The sequence below is a fragment of the Phyllostomus hastatus genome, unplaced genomic scaffold, assembly GCF_019186645.2.
Source record: "Phyllostomus hastatus isolate PE091 unplaced genomic scaffold, TTU_PhHast_1.1 phas_contig_2, whole genome shotgun sequence".
NCBI lineage: Eukaryota > Metazoa > Chordata > Mammalia > Chiroptera > Phyllostomidae > Phyllostomus > Phyllostomus hastatus.
This window is the reverse complement of record NW_025333718.1, coordinates 952,870-968,548: the sequence shown is the minus strand read 5'-3', so window position 1 is coordinate 968,548 and position 15,679 is coordinate 952,870. Positions and strand designations below refer to the sequence as shown.

At 39.2% G+C, this 15,679-nt stretch overlaps 1 pseudogene; it reads right to left on the bottom strand.

Moving 5' to 3' along the window:
• Positions 1-725: 725 nt before the first annotated feature.
• LOC123816324 lies at positions 726-2,946 on the bottom strand (annotated as a pseudogene).
• Between the last annotated feature and the right edge of the window lie 12,733 nt (positions 2,947-15,679).

Here is a 15,679-nt window from a genome sequence, read left to right as displayed (position 1 = left end):
GAAAGCCAGACTGCCTCCATTTACTGTACAAGGTGATATTAAAAAAAAGATCAAGTATAGTTAGAACTTTTATTCAATATACCCTCAGTAGGTTTACTTTCATTTTATCAGGCATTTCACTGAACACAGCTGGCCCTAATGTCCTAATTATTGTGTCTGTTGATTATCTCTGAATTCAATAATTAACTCTAAAGTTAACCAAAGTAAATTCTATGCCCCAAATTACAGTAATTATTATTATTATCTAACATTTAAAAATTAGTTGTGAAGCTCTGGGAAAACATGTATTTTCCCATGTTTTTTAGAAATTGAGATACAATTGATATATAACATTATATTAGTTTGAACTGTATAACAGATTGAGAAATAATCACCACAATAAATCCAATGCTATCACACATAATTCTAATTTTTTTCACATTAAAGATTATTTTAATGGGTTTCAAAATTCTGTGACAGATTTTGGTCAAGTTGTTTCTATCAAAAAGCATTGATTTTAAAAACTAGTAACTTAAAAACTGCCATACACAAAACAAATGGTCCCACGAAACATCCTCCTTTCCTTCTAATGGCTTTGTGATGTATTGTAATTATTACCCAGTCTTTTACTATTAAACATAAATGGCCAATTGAGACAAGTTGTTCCGAGGCTGTTCTTTTACCACTAAGACTGGGGTGACAGGTGTTGGGGATATTTCTGGGTAGGTGTTTTCTGCCCAGAAAGCTCATTTAGTCTTCTGAGCTTTCTGAAAAAAACTTGATGACTTTGCCAGCATCAGTTGCCTTCCTGTCCACTACTTTGATGACACCCACAGCAACTGTCTTTCTCATGTCAGGAACAGGAAAGTGACTCAGATGAGGATAATTGGAGAAGCTCTCAACACATATGGGCTTGCCAGGACCCATATCAATGATGGCAGCATCACCAGATTTCAAAAGCTTTGGGCTGTCCTTCAGCATTTTTCCCAAAATGATGATCAATCTCTTTCCTCATCTCAGCAAAATTTCAAGCAATATGAGCTGTGTGACAATCCAAAACAGGTGCATATCCAGCATTTATTTGGCCTGGATGGTTCAGGATAATCACCTGAGCCATGAAGTCAGCTGCTTTCATAGGCAGGTCATTTTTGCTGTGAACAGCCACATTGCCATGAGCAACATTTTTGACAGGCATGTTCTTGACATTGAAGCCCACATTGTCCACAGGAAGAGTTTCACTCAAAGCTTTGTAGTACATTTCAACAGACTTTACTTTAGCTGTGACATTGACTGGGGCAAAGATGATCAGCATGTTGGGTTTGAGAACAACAGCCTCTACTCGACCCACAGGATCAATACCAATACCACCAATTTTGTAGACATCCTGGGGGTGCTGACACAGGGGCCAGTCATTTAAATGAGTTGATGGCAGGATGCACTTCAGAGCTTCAAGCATAGTGGTTCCACTGGCATTGCCGTCTTTATAACTGAATTTCCATCCCTTGAACCAAGGCATTTTAGCATATGGCTCCAGCATGTTGTCACCATTCCAACCAGAAATAGGTATGAATACTACTGTGTCAGAATGGTAATCAGTTTTCTTAATGTAGGTGCTGACTTCTTTAACAATTTTCTTGTACCTCTTCTGGCTGTAGGGCAGCTCAGTGGAATCCATTTTGTTAACACCAATGATCAGCTGTTTCACACCCAGTATGTCAGCCAGAAGGGCATGCTCACAGGTCTAACCATTCTTGGAGATACCTGCTTTAAATTCACCAACACCAGCCACAACTATCAGGATAGCACAGTCAGCCTGAGATGTGCCTGTAATCATGTTTTTTATAAAGTCTCTGTGTCCTGGGGCATCAATGATGGTCACATAATACCTGCTGGTCTTGAATTTCCACAGGAAAATATCAATGGTGATACCATACTTGCAGGGAGGCTCTGCCTGCAGAGTCCTCCAGCCACCATGCATTCATGAATAAATCTACTCAGAATAAATCTACCAAGACATGATCTCCTTGGGGAGGAACTGTAGCCAGTCTCTCAAAGGAGATGGGCCTTGAGCCTGTTCCTCAATGGGCTTTTATTGGGTTCAATTTGCACAGGAATACAGGTAAAGCTCATCAGTCATTGTCAGACAGTAATGATCAAACAATAGATAACATTCAAAGAACTATGAGGGCTTATTCTGAGTCAGGGTCAGATGGCTAAAGGGCCATAAAACTTTGGGAAACAAACTCATTTTATGCTTGGACTCTTGTCAGAAAATTGAGAGAATTCTTAGCAAAGCAGTTTTCACAGGATTTTATGCATTCTTTCTTAGGCTTGATTGTCCCAGAGAACTGCCCGTTCCAGCCCAGGGCTGCACCACCCTCTGGCATTGTTTCAGGCTTAAGTCAGGTGGGGGAAGTAAGGCAGCCAAAATATTAGGAGACTTCTTACAGACAGAATGAGGACTCAGGCTATGTCAAAACCAAGGGGTGAGAGTCCATCACCCCCTTTTTCTATAGTTCCCCAAGTCCTTCCCTGATGGCCCCAATAATGACTGTCTTAGGTCATCCCTCCCTTGAGGAATCTTACCCATCATTGGCTAACCAGTCATCCACCTGGAGCCAAGCAGGGTGAAGTAAAGGGAGCAGAGGCAGTGCCTCTGCTGTGAAGATAAGCTTTGTCTCCTTATTGGCTTATGGTCTTTTTACTCAGCCTTAACCATGGGGGTTACAGCTTCTGAAACGAAGCAGGGTGGTTCCCAACGCATGCTCACATTTACCTTTCAATTTATCCAATGCCAGGCATACTTGAAGGAGCCCTTCCACATTTCAGCAGCCTCCTTCTGAAAATTTTCAACGGTTCTTTTGTCGAGCCCACCACATTTGTAGCCCTGATGGCCAAGAGTGGTAGACTTACTTAATCTACATTTCCAATGACCACAATGTTGATATGAATCTTTTCCTTTCCCATTTTTGGCTTTGATTTAGTGGTGGTTTTCATGACACCTGTGTTCTGGCTTTTTCTGGTGAAAAAGCACAAGTTGTTTTTTTTTGTGATGAGAGCTTTTGAGATCTACTTAGTAACTAATATACAACATGGTACTATATTGCAGATAGAGATGGAGTCAAGGCTGTTGGTGGTCAGAACAAAGAATTGAATGGACCACACAAACAAAGATAAGTGATACAAGTGAGAGAAAGTTGCTGGCATCATGATTGAAAACTCCTCTGAGAAACAGGAGAAAGCCTAAGCCCAGGAGTATCCACCAGGGCCAATACTGACTATCAGAATATCCAGGGAAATAAGTGGAAAACCTGATGATCGGGATCCTTAATTAGAGACCAAATCCTGAAATGGCCCCATACCTTTCTGTAGCTCAAGTGATCAGGCAAAAAAGACAGAATAAACCCAATCCAGTTAAAGAGAAATGCCATGATCTGTTGTATTTACAGTTAAAAATAGCAAACCAAGGTGAAGAACCACTTGACAGAAAGCACATCATTACTGTATGTTAGGGATCATCTCAACAGTTCCAAGTTAATTCTTTCTTTGCTCCTAGTAGCTAATCCCTTCACTACTCCCAGCCTTTGGCTTAATCATTAGGAGACAAGAGAAAAAGAAAAAGAAAAAAGAAAAAAAATAGGGACACTAATCATACAGGAAGTATCAAAAATTGCATTTTACCAATTAAGAATTATGTGCACAAATGCAGTCATAATGAAAGTTACACTAAATATTTATTTCCCAAAACACTTATCTTATGAATTCCAAAGTAATTCCAAAGAAAACACATATCTTACAAATTTCAGAGTCAAAATCATCCTGACTGACAAAATCCTGATTTCTTCCAGGAACTAAAGGGATAATAGCTTCAGCCTTGGTTCCCTCAGCTTCATTATCCCAAGATACAGGAGCAGGACATCTCTGGTCAGGAAACAGCTCTCTTCCATTGAATGGTCACAGGCCTTTGTAGGGTTTTTGCTTAAGCTTCTACACATGCAATTTCCCACAATCCTTCTTGATTGCCCACTCAAGGAAGAAACCATAATGTTAATTATTATCAGGATTCTGACTGATGACAGCTCAGTGTATCTGGATTTCCTATTCTATCTCCTGCTTCAACTATAGTTAATAATACTGTATTGCATATTAATAGAATAGACCTCATATCTTTTAAAGGAAGTATTGTTATTTTAATCAAATAATTATCATTTATTTCTTTGTTTTTATCTTTCTTTCAATAAAGATAATCCATGTTCATTGTACACATTTCATAAAATACAGAATGTTCTATAAATGGAATTATATGATATGTAATCTTTTGAGATCTGTTTTTTAAAAATTCAGTGTAATCCTCCTGATTTGCATCCAAGTTATGTGTATCAATAGTCTGTTCATTTTTACTGCTCAGTCGTGTCTCAGGGTATGAGGGTAGCATGACTGATTTAAATATTTACTCATTGGAGAGCATTTGGGTTATTGGTTATTACAGTTTTCGGTTATTACAAATAAAGCTGCTATGAACATTTGTGTACAGATGTTTGTGTGAATGTTTTCACTTCTCTTCCATGCCCAAGAGTATAATTGCTGGATTGTGTAAGAAACACATGCTTAGTGTTAGAAAAACAGCTATGCTTTTTTACCAGAGTGACTACTATTTTATATTATCACCAGGAAGGAGTGATACACTTCCTTTATATCCTTACAAATATTTGGTGCTATCATTTATTTTAGCCATTTTGATAGGCATATAGTAGAATCTCACTATAGTTTTAATTTTGGTTTCCCCAGTGGTTCATTATGCTGAACATATTTTCATGTCAATTAACTGTATATCCTTTTTGGTAAAGTGTCTTTTTATTTCTTTTGACTTTTATAAATTGGATTTGTTTGTTACTGTTGAGATTTTGAGTATGTATGCTATAATTCTATATATAGCTCCTTTGTTGGATATGTTTCTTGCATTATTTACTCTGACTGTAGCTTGTCTTTTTATTCTCTTAATAGGTTCTTTACAGGCAATTTTTTATGAGATCCAATTAATCAATTTTTCCTTTTATGGATCATGCTTTTGGTGTCAAGTCTAAGAATATTTCAACTAGTCCTAGGTTCTGAAGATTTTTCTCCTTTTTTATTAATTCCCCTAAATGTTTTGTTTTACCCTTTTATATTTAAGTCTGTGGTCCATTTTGAATTAATTTTAGCATAAAGTGCAAAATCCTGATTATCATTTCTTTCATCCAATTATTTTAGCAGCATTTGGAAAGGCCATGTTTCCTCCATTGAATTGAACTTTCACCTTTGTAAAGATCACTTATGCATATTTGTGTGAGTCTATTTCTGTTTCTCTATTCTCTTCCATCTATCTGTGTCTATCAGCCCACATTACATTGTCTTCATTACCATAGTTACATATTAAACCTTAACATTAGACAGTAATTCCTCCTACTTTATTTTCTTTTTCAAAATTGTTTAGCTATTCTAGATCCTATCTGCTTTCATGTAGATTTTAGAGTAAATTTGTCTATATCTATAAAAATATTACTGAATTTCAGTAGGAATTAGATTATGCTGAGGCATCAATTTGGGGAGATTGACATCTTTACTATGTTGAGTGTTCTGATTCTTGAACATAGCATCTCTCCATTTCTTTAGGTCAATTTTTATTTCTTTCATCAGGATTTTATAATTTTCAAGACATATAGCATGTAATTGCTTTGTTAGATTTATACCTAAGCATTTCATTTTCATGGAATAAATTGTCAATGATACTGTTTTTCATTTCAGTTTTCACATGTTCATTGTTAGCATATAGAAATATGATTGACCTTTGTGTTGATTTTGTAGTGTACAACCTTTTGTTGTACACTACAAAATCAACTCACTTCTGAACTCACTTGATGAACTCACTTCTTAGTTCTAGGAGGTTTTTGTAGATTCCTTGGGGTATTTCACACATATAATCTTGTTATCTGCAAATAAAAATTAGTTCTTTCTTTCTTTCAACTTTATGTCTTTTATTTCTTTTTCTTGCTTTTTTTTCTGACTGGAGCTCCCAGTACTGTAATAAATAAGACTGGTAAGAACAGATAGCCTTGGCTTGTTCCCAATCTAGGGGGAAAGTGATCTGTCATTCACTATTAAACATGTTGTTAGCCACAGGTATTTTGTTGATGCTCTTTATCAAGTTAAGGGAATTTCCCTTTTTCTTTTTTTGTCATTTTCAGAATATTTTATTTTATATATAAAAATACCTGTAACCTCCTTGCCTCAATAGACTGACGGCCAAGTACTATTTATTTAATCTACAAGAACAAAATGATACAAGTTCCATAATTTTGAATGAGACTGAATATGTACAAATGTTACTTTTGACAAAAATAGACTTCTTCCCCATCCTATGGAAAACAGATACATTTGCCCACATAAAAAAAGCAGATTTTGTTTTTGAAAAAAATCATGAACTTCTCAGATCTTTAATGATAAATATATTACTTCTTCCAAACCTAACAGCACTACGCCTACAGCATGGAGGAAAGGTAAAGAAGCAAGAACTTCGTTTAAAAATTATTTTATTGTTGTTCAAGTACAGTTGTCTGCATTTACCCCCCACCACTCCCCCACTACCCCAGACATTCCCACCTCCTTCCCTTGCTTCTCCCCACCCCCTTGGTTTTGTCCATGTGTCCTTTATAGTTGTTCCTGAAAAGCCTTCCCTTCTTTTCCCCCATTATCCTCTCCACTTATCTGGCTTTATTCTTAATTTGCTCTCAGTTTTTATGAGTAGCTGTTGGATTTTGTCAAAATTTTTATGCAGTGATTAATATAATCATATGATACTTCTTTAATGTGTTGGTATATTGAATTACGAACATTACTCAGTTTTTGAATGTTGAACCAGCCTTACATCCTTTGGATACATCCCATTTACTTGGGGCATATAGTGCTTTTTATTCATTGCTGTATTCTATTTGCTGATATTTTCTTGAGGATTTTTGAACCTAAATTCATGAGAGATATATGCTTATAGTTTTCTCTTTTTGTACTGTTATTATTTGGTTTAAGTATTGGGTTAATACTGTTCTCATAAGTTTAGTTGAGAGGTGTTCCCTCCACTCCTACTTTCTGAAAAAGAGTGTACAAAATTGGTGTTACTTCATTTTTAAATGTTCAGTAGAATTCTCCAACAAAACCATCTAGGACTGGAGATTTCTTTACAGGAGGTTTTTTATTTATTTATTCTTTTTAGGAGAGAAGAGCACATTTTATTTTATTTTATTTTTATCATTTTTTAAATTGTTGTTCAAGTACAGTTGTCACCATTTTCCCACCTCCAGTTTCCCCTGCCCATCTACCCCCAACTCCCACCCTCCATCCTACCCACTTTGGTTTTGTCCATGGGTCCTTTATATGACCCTTGATGTATACAAAGAGAGAATCTTAAAAGCAGCAAGAGAAAAGCAGTGAGTTACCTGTAAGGGAAACCCCATAAGGCTGTCAGCTGATTTCTCAAAAGAAACTTTGCAGGCTAGAGGATTTTGGTAAGAAATATTCAAAGTGATGAAAACAAGGAGCTACAACCGTGATCACTCTACACAGAAAAGCTATCATGTAGAATCAAAGGACCGATAAAGAGCTTCCCAGACAAGTAAAAGCTGAAGGAGTTCACCATCACCAAACCAATTTTATATGAAATGCTAAAGTGTCTTTTTTAAGAAAAAGAGGAAAAATAATAAGAAGAAAAATATGAACAATAAAATAGCAATAAATATGCATCCATTAACAATTGAATAAAAAACCCCAAAATAAACAAAGAAGCAGAACTGAAACAGAATAATGGATACAGAGAACATTTTTCTGGTTGTCAGATAGTAGGGAGGTTGGGATGGGTGAAAAATGTGAAGGACTTAGAAGTACAAGCACAGGAAGTAGAGTAGCCAAAAAACACGTATACCTGGGCAAGGATATGGACAACCCTGTGGAAATTTCCTGAAGTAGTGGTGGTGCTTTGTGGAGGGCCCAAAGGTGGAAAATTTGGGACAACTATAAGAGCATAAGCAATAATATATAATTTAGAAAACAAGCCCTCCAGAACATGTCATTGGTTAAGAAAATACCAATTTCCTGCAACGGGTATCTAAGCAACAGTTTTAAAGTTAAATATGTGTTTATTGAACTTTTGGCCAATATGGAGGTGTAGGTAGACACACTGTGCCTCCTTGCACAACCAGAAGAAAGGCAATAACAAATTTAAAAACAAAAAACAACCAGAACTGACAGAAGATCAAACTGAATGGAAGTCTGACAACCAAGAAGTTAAAGAAGAAACATTCATCCAGACTGGTAGGAGGGGCAGAGATGGGCAGCCAAGAGGAGAGTACTTGAGGCAAGGTGGCATGTGGAAGACTGTGATGGGCACAATGGCAGCTGGCAGAGCTGGTGGTCCCACATTTGTGTCAGATAATGGGAAAATGGTACAACTGTAATGGCATAAAGAATAAAATATATTTAAAAAATGTATTTACTGAAATAAGTTATAGATTATAACAGCAAATATTCATGACTATGACTATACTCTGCTGGGTAGGGGAGGCACATAGGCTTGCAAGGAGACAAATACAGACACAAAATTTAGGCCCCTGTTCTTCTTTCCTAGTTTGTGTTTGAGGTGGCATGATAAACAACAGAGCATTTCCTGCACCTCCCTGTCCTTTACTTTCCATATCCAATCTGTGAACAACTCCATTTCTGTCTTAAATTTATTCTTTAATATTCAAGTGAAAACCTCCTTCATGTGGCCTTTCCTGGTAAGGTGGCCTCACTCTGTACTCCCAGATCCTCCTGGGCTTCCTCCACTCTGGAACCCACAACCCAGTTGAATATACTTGTGAACATGTATCCCCCCACACCTGACTGCAGACTTCTAGTGACAGATCTTTACAAAGTGGCCTGGGCTGGGTGTGGGGGTGAGGTAGTAACAACAAAGTCTGACTTGAACCAAAGTCAGGTCCCAGAGCTGCTCATAGGAGTGAGTGACCACTTCAAGTAAGACAGTCTGGGAACTTGAGATGGTGGGATCAGTCATAAGCTGGACTCCGAAGGAAAACTAGAAAGTGAAAGCTGAGGGCAGTGACATGGGTGTGAGGCAATGATGTAAAAAAAAACTGAGAGATGTTTCTGACTTGTCTGGGAGCAATCAGTAGGTGGGCCAGGTTGGCTGGCACAGAAAAGGCATGAGATATACCTCCAGGCTGCCAAGGGCCTTCACCTCCCATTAGGTAACTTGGAGAAGGCCAAGGATGTAAAAGAAGATCTGCCTGCCTGTGGGAACAACAGATTCCTTTTTGTCCTCATCTCCCACCCACATCCCATCTGTCTTCCCCCGCCCCTTTTGAGCTGCTTTCCTGTTTCTGTCATTTTTTTCCCTCCTTAAGCAAAAGCCAGCCTGTCCATGCTCTGAAGCACCCCCTTCCATTGGCAGGATCAGCACTGCATGCCTCATGCCAAGCTCCCACCAAAGGCCTGCAGAGTCTAACCATCTAGGCCACCTACCAGGGAGCTTGCAGGAAGTTCCTGTGGAGATGGCCTATTCTATTGGCAAGCTGCAAAATGAGGACTTCCCATCATAGCAGGACATTTTCCTTAACAGCTTAATTCCCAACAAATTACCCTTTAAAACAATGCAGAATTTGATTCTATCTCAGTCTGGAATTGTTGATTGAATCTGATAGGAATTTCATAATGGAAACATGTTTGTCACAGATTTCTGTGGGATTTTGGCTGTCTAGTTTCTGAACCCTTTTTTCTATTTTGGAAAATCTTCAACTGGGTAAGGTGAAAATAACTGAATACTTTCCCAGCTTCCCTTGCCTCTGGAGAATGGATAGCCAAGTGGGCCAATCAGATGCAGGCACTCCAGGTTTTGGATCAAGAGCCAGTTATGCAGAAAAGCCAAGGCGGTGAGCTAGTCCTCTTTGGGGATGGTGATAAGGGCAGCAGCTTCCAGTGTCCGGTGGTGAAAGTGGCAGCTGGGGGGGTACCTAGCATTCAGTGGCAGGAGCACTGTGTCAGGAACACAGCAGTACTATGGTTTCGTTTCTGCTGCAGCTTATCCAGTCAGCGAGTCAGCTCCTGTCTGTCCTGCCCTTTTTCCAAGCCTGAATCTGTGACTATCCTTGTGATAAATTCCTTTTCTGCTTATATCCACAGTCATTTCTGTGGCTTGCACTTATTCATTGGAGCATTTCATTGGTTACAGGCAGGACATGCAGCCCAACTACAAAGGGGTTAGAACCATGGACTGGGATCTTCCAGGAAAGACCTGCAAATGGCCTCCCACTCCATATTCCTCACAGCCTCTGACTCTGCTTATCTCTGTACATCTACTTTACCTTGCAAAAAAAGTTATTCAGCTAAAAAAGTAATATTGCTGAAATATAAAAACTCCATCAATTCAGAACTAGAGTCAAAAGAAAAGTCCCTTCTTTGTTCCTCTAGCACATTGTCTCCACAGAAGTGCTGTCAGTATGTTTGTGTTAGCATTTAGTTGGTGTTTTTGGAAGCACTGCACACCTGTATGTGCATATGCCTATCATGGCGGAGTTTGGCCTGGGTACCCTTCAGTGAAGTCCATCTCTCCAGCTTAGGTCCAGCCCTTTGGGAAGGAAGATGACAAACATCCCTCATATCTAAGGCAGCACCCATTTGTAAAGGATGACAGGTAACCTATCATTTATTCATTTAGCAAATATTTATTGGGCACCTACTATGTGCAAAGCATTGCTCCAATCCCTCAGTGAAGATCTTTGCCCTCATCAAGCTAGGAAGGGAAAGCCAACAATACACATAATAGATAACAGAATTGTATTCTATATTAGAGGGGAAGGGTTCCCATGGGGGCAAAGCAGACAAGGGTATAGGAGTCAGTAGTAGAGGTGATGGTGAAAGTGGGTGGTGAGTGCCTCAGTGGTAGAAGGGATCTTTACCAAGCCTTTAAGGAGGGAAGGAATCAGAGACTAGGGTTTCTGAAGAAGGGTATTCCAGGTAGAGAGAACAGCCAGTGCAAAAACCCTGAGGCAAAGCTGGGCAGGGTGTCTCCAAGGACCAGCAGGGGCCAGTCTACTGGAGTAGAAGTGCATTGGAGAAGTCACATGGACCTTCCTTCCTGGTAAGGTTTTGGCTCCTGATCTAAGAGAAATGGGCACCAATGCCAGGTCTGAGCAGAGGGTGGCCTGGCCTAATTTATGTCTGGGGGTGAGTGGGAGCAGCCACAGCATCACCAAGATGAGAAATGACAGCAGCTCACACCAGTATGTCAGTTTTGAGAGGTGGTTGAATATCTGATACATTTTGAAGAATAATATAATAATATGGGTATGAATCTGAGGAGGAAACCAAGATGACACCAAAGTTTTCTGTTGTTGATTTGTTATAAGAGCAGCTGGAGTTACCTTTATCTGAGAAGGGGTAGGTAAAGCAGTGCTATTTTTCACAGGGGACTGATATTAGGGTTTCCATTTGAGAAGTTTAATTTTGAGAACTATTAATTATTTCCTAAAACCTCAGTCAGCAGAGTTGCAGAAGTGGTAGTTTTGTTTATATTGTTGCCAAACTTCCTTGGGGACTGAGACTTTAACTCTTGCCCCCAGATTCAAATTTGGAAAAGCCTGCTGGACCTAAGCAGCTCTGGAGGCATGGAAATGGTGCTACACAATGCTGTGGGGTCTGCAGGGTGCCAGGCTTATGTCCAGGACCCAGCCACCCTGATCAGGTCTGTGCTCTAGAGAATAATGGCTGAGCACAGATGGGAATGCTGGGAGTCGTTGCTTCAGAGTTTGAGCCTAGAACAGCAGAGAACCACACCCTAGCAGGCACACGTAAACAGGACTGAGCAGGAATACACTTTACAGCAACCCTGGAAAGCAGCAAGAAAGCCTCCAGCAGCGCATTCTCTTTGTGTCTGGCTAGTTACTTAATCCTCCTTTCTATCTGCCATCCTCACTGCATGTGTTCCATTTTATTTTCATTTGCTAATCTGATTAGTAGAAAATGATTGTTGTTTCATTATATGTTTTTATAATTCCTAGAGGGGTTTCAGCAGCCCATATAAGTACTGACTTATACTGAATTGTTGCTATTTCTATTGTTGGCTTTTTGATAACCTTCCTTTTCAATAATCTTCCTTTTCCATGTCTGCTTTATTCTTTTCTCTCTGCAGGACAGTTCTCTGGGCTGTGTAATACATGGGGTGCCAATATGGCTGCCTAGAAGCTCAGTTCAAGTGGCAACATAGACTAACTGGGGTTTCTGAGCTTACTTCTAAATGTGTGGGAGAGATCATCTAACTAATCTGATAGATACAGTTTCTATCTCTGGGACAATAAACTCTGACTGGCAGGGTCAATTCATTTGACCCACTGCCCTCAGCCACCCAGGCTTATCAGATTCCCTGATAAGCAGGGATGTGGGAGCAGTGAGAAAAAAATTACAGTGGAAGAAATGATTGATAGCTCTAATATGTTTTATAGAAAGGATATTTTTTCCAGATAATTCCAAATAATGCCAGTGATGAAAGTTTGCCTTACTATTCACAGTGGTTATCAATCTTATCCAAAAGTGGCCAAGTATGTGGCTTGCACTTAACCCATAGGTTATTATGAACCTATAGATGTTACTGAGCAGGGTGAAGACATTTGCAAGGTGGTGTTGTAGGAATTTTATTCTGACAGTGTAAGTTAGATGGGGAGAGAAAGGAAAGGAGTAAAGGAGGAAAATTCAGCTAGATGCTCTAACAATAAACCACAAAGCAAAAAACAATTAACATGAAGAAAAGAAAAACAAGCCACCACCATGTGTATTTAGGTGCTATTCTAAGTGAATGTGAACATATCCTGTTAGGTAATAGACAGCTCAAAGGACACAGAACTATTTTATTAGAGTTTAAACATTACACCTCAGAATGCAATATAAAGTGCTAACAACTTAAACCTTGGCAGTTACCCACATTAATTGACTAATCTCAATACTTGGCAGCTCAGCAATTTCACATCTGGTCAACTATTATAAATATGTGGGTCTTAATTGTTACTAATGTTGTTTGATTAAAATCTAGCTATTTTTACTACTAATTTTGCTCTTACAATTGTTATTTTTTCTTAACCTTCACATCAACCATCCACATTCTGCCAAAGCCCTCTATTCAAAATGACAAATGTTTCGTACAATTTACCCCCCAAATCTGGTCAATGTTGTTTGCTATTTTTGCAATATAATTATTATGCTAATTCTGTCTGAGGCTAGGGCATGGGTGAGAATGTGGTGAGCATAGTCATATACGAGCAAAGACCTAATGAAAGAATAAGTCATCCCTAATTAGCCACACATTTGTTGTCTTACTACATAGCACAGGAAAAGCCAATATGTCTATGACATAGCTATGATAAAAACTGACTGATTTAGAACCCAAAAAATGTAGGAATAAGAGAAGGAATGATCTAGGGAAATAAACTGGTCATGAACTTCAACCTAGCACTTTCTGAAACCACTGAGCAATATAAACCCTCCCACATTTTACTGATAGAAATTTTATAAGATCACATAAAGCTACATGGTCAGGGAAAGTAAAGATCAAAATAAGAGGGAAGGAAGTGATCGGAAATGAATTCTTTCTTAGTGTAAGTTAAGGGCAAACTTTGCTGGGTGGTTCGAGATTTGTTATCCTGGTGTGAGCTGTGGGACAGAGACAGGATTGAACTTAGATAGGTAACACAGTGCCATTGGCCTGTGGTGAATCAGTGGCAGTTCAGCCCACAGAGCAATTAGGTTAGGCTGAAAATCTGTGAATACAACCCATTGAGTGAGAATAAGACACTGGACCAAGGCCTTCCCAAGCAAACATGTAAGCAGAGTTTGTGTTTGCTCTGTCTTTGCTTCTTCTTTTCAATTGACTTCTTTATTACCCTCCAGCCCCGAGTTTTTGAACACTCCTTGCTTGTTCTGACTAGAGAACTTTTCATATTCTGAGTTAAATTCCTTTCTTAACCACCCACCTAATTGGTAATTCTCTGTTGCCTGGTCTCCAGTGAATTGTCATGAGGAAGCTAAACTGATATGCTATATCACAATAGACTGTGACTGCTGGGAAGCCAGATTCCATTGTCTCCCTTCTTGGAAGCATCACATGGCAGGACATTTGGCATTGTAGCAGTGAAATCAGCATTGCAAGGAGATGACCCTTCCTAATATCCCTCAGATCAAACCCAATAGATGATTGCTTACTTCAACTCCACAGAAGACTATTCAAAGTTGTGTTGTGAAATAACACATAAGTGTAGCCATTAATAAAACAAAAGAATCACATAGATGCTCAGGGACGGGTCAGCCTCTGTGATTTCCTAAAAGGAAAAAAGCTATATATTTTCAGTTAACATAAGTAAAGGTTCAGATTTAAAACACTTGTTTTAGAAACCAAAGGCAAAGTCATTATGAGATAAAATAATTTTTTTCTGATTTTCCTTGTATAAAAAAACTACTATTCTCTTATTTTCATAGATGTTTTTTATACAAGGAAAATCAGAAAAAAATATTTTCTCTCATATGTGGAACCTAGTCAACAAAACAAACAAGCAAAATATAACCTGAGACACTGAAATAAAGAACAAACTGACAGGAACCAGAGGGGAGGTGGGAATGGATAATGGGAGAGGCTAAGGGGGAAAGGTTGTTTTTGGGAACCACCCTGCCTGGTTTCAGCAGCTGTAAGCCCCCCATGGCTAAGACTGAGTAAAAAGACCTTGGGACCGTAAGCCACGAAGAAGACAAAGCTTATCCTCCCAGCAGGGGCGCAACCTCTGTCCCCTTTACTTCACCCTTCTTGGCCCCTGGCCAAGTCAATAAAAGGTAAGATTCTTCAAGGAAGGAACAACCTAAGGCAGGCACAGTTATGAAGGAACCACCAGGGAAGGACTTAGGGGACTATAGAAAAAGGTGATGGACCCTGATCCCTTGGCCTTGTCATAGGCTGAGTCCTCATTCTATCTGTAAAAAGTCTCCTAATCCCTTGGCTGTCCAAATCCCCCACATGATTAAGGACTGAAACAATGCCAGAAGGTGGTGCAGCCCTGACTGGAAAAGGTGGTTTCCACTAGTGGGGGGCAATCAGGCTTAAGAAAGAATGCATTAAATCCTGTGAAACCTGCTTTGCTAAGAATACCCTCAATTTAAATGATAAGGGTCCAATCATAAAATGAGCTTGCTTCCTATAGTTTTATGGCCCTTTGATGCCACTCTATCTATCTGACCCTGACTCAGAATAAGCCCTTATACTTCTTTGAATGTTATCTATTCCTTGATCATTACTGCCTGACAATGATTGATGAGCTTTACATCTTATATCTTATGCAAATTAAACCCAGTAAAAGCCCATTGAGAAACAGGCTCAAGGCCTTTCTCCTCTGAGAGATTGGCTACCTTTCCTCCCTAAGAAGATCATGTCTTGCTAGACTTATTCTCATCTGTGGTAGCTGGGGGGCTCTGCAGAGAGAGTCCCTCCACATAAGTCAAGGAACTTATATTACTCACTCCATGTGTCTGACACTCCTACCAATCTCTATGTGGTTTCTTCTTTAATTCTATAGCTGTAAGACTTCCATACAACTCAATTTCCAAAGGTTCCATTTGATGGTTGTTCTGTAGTTTAGCTGTA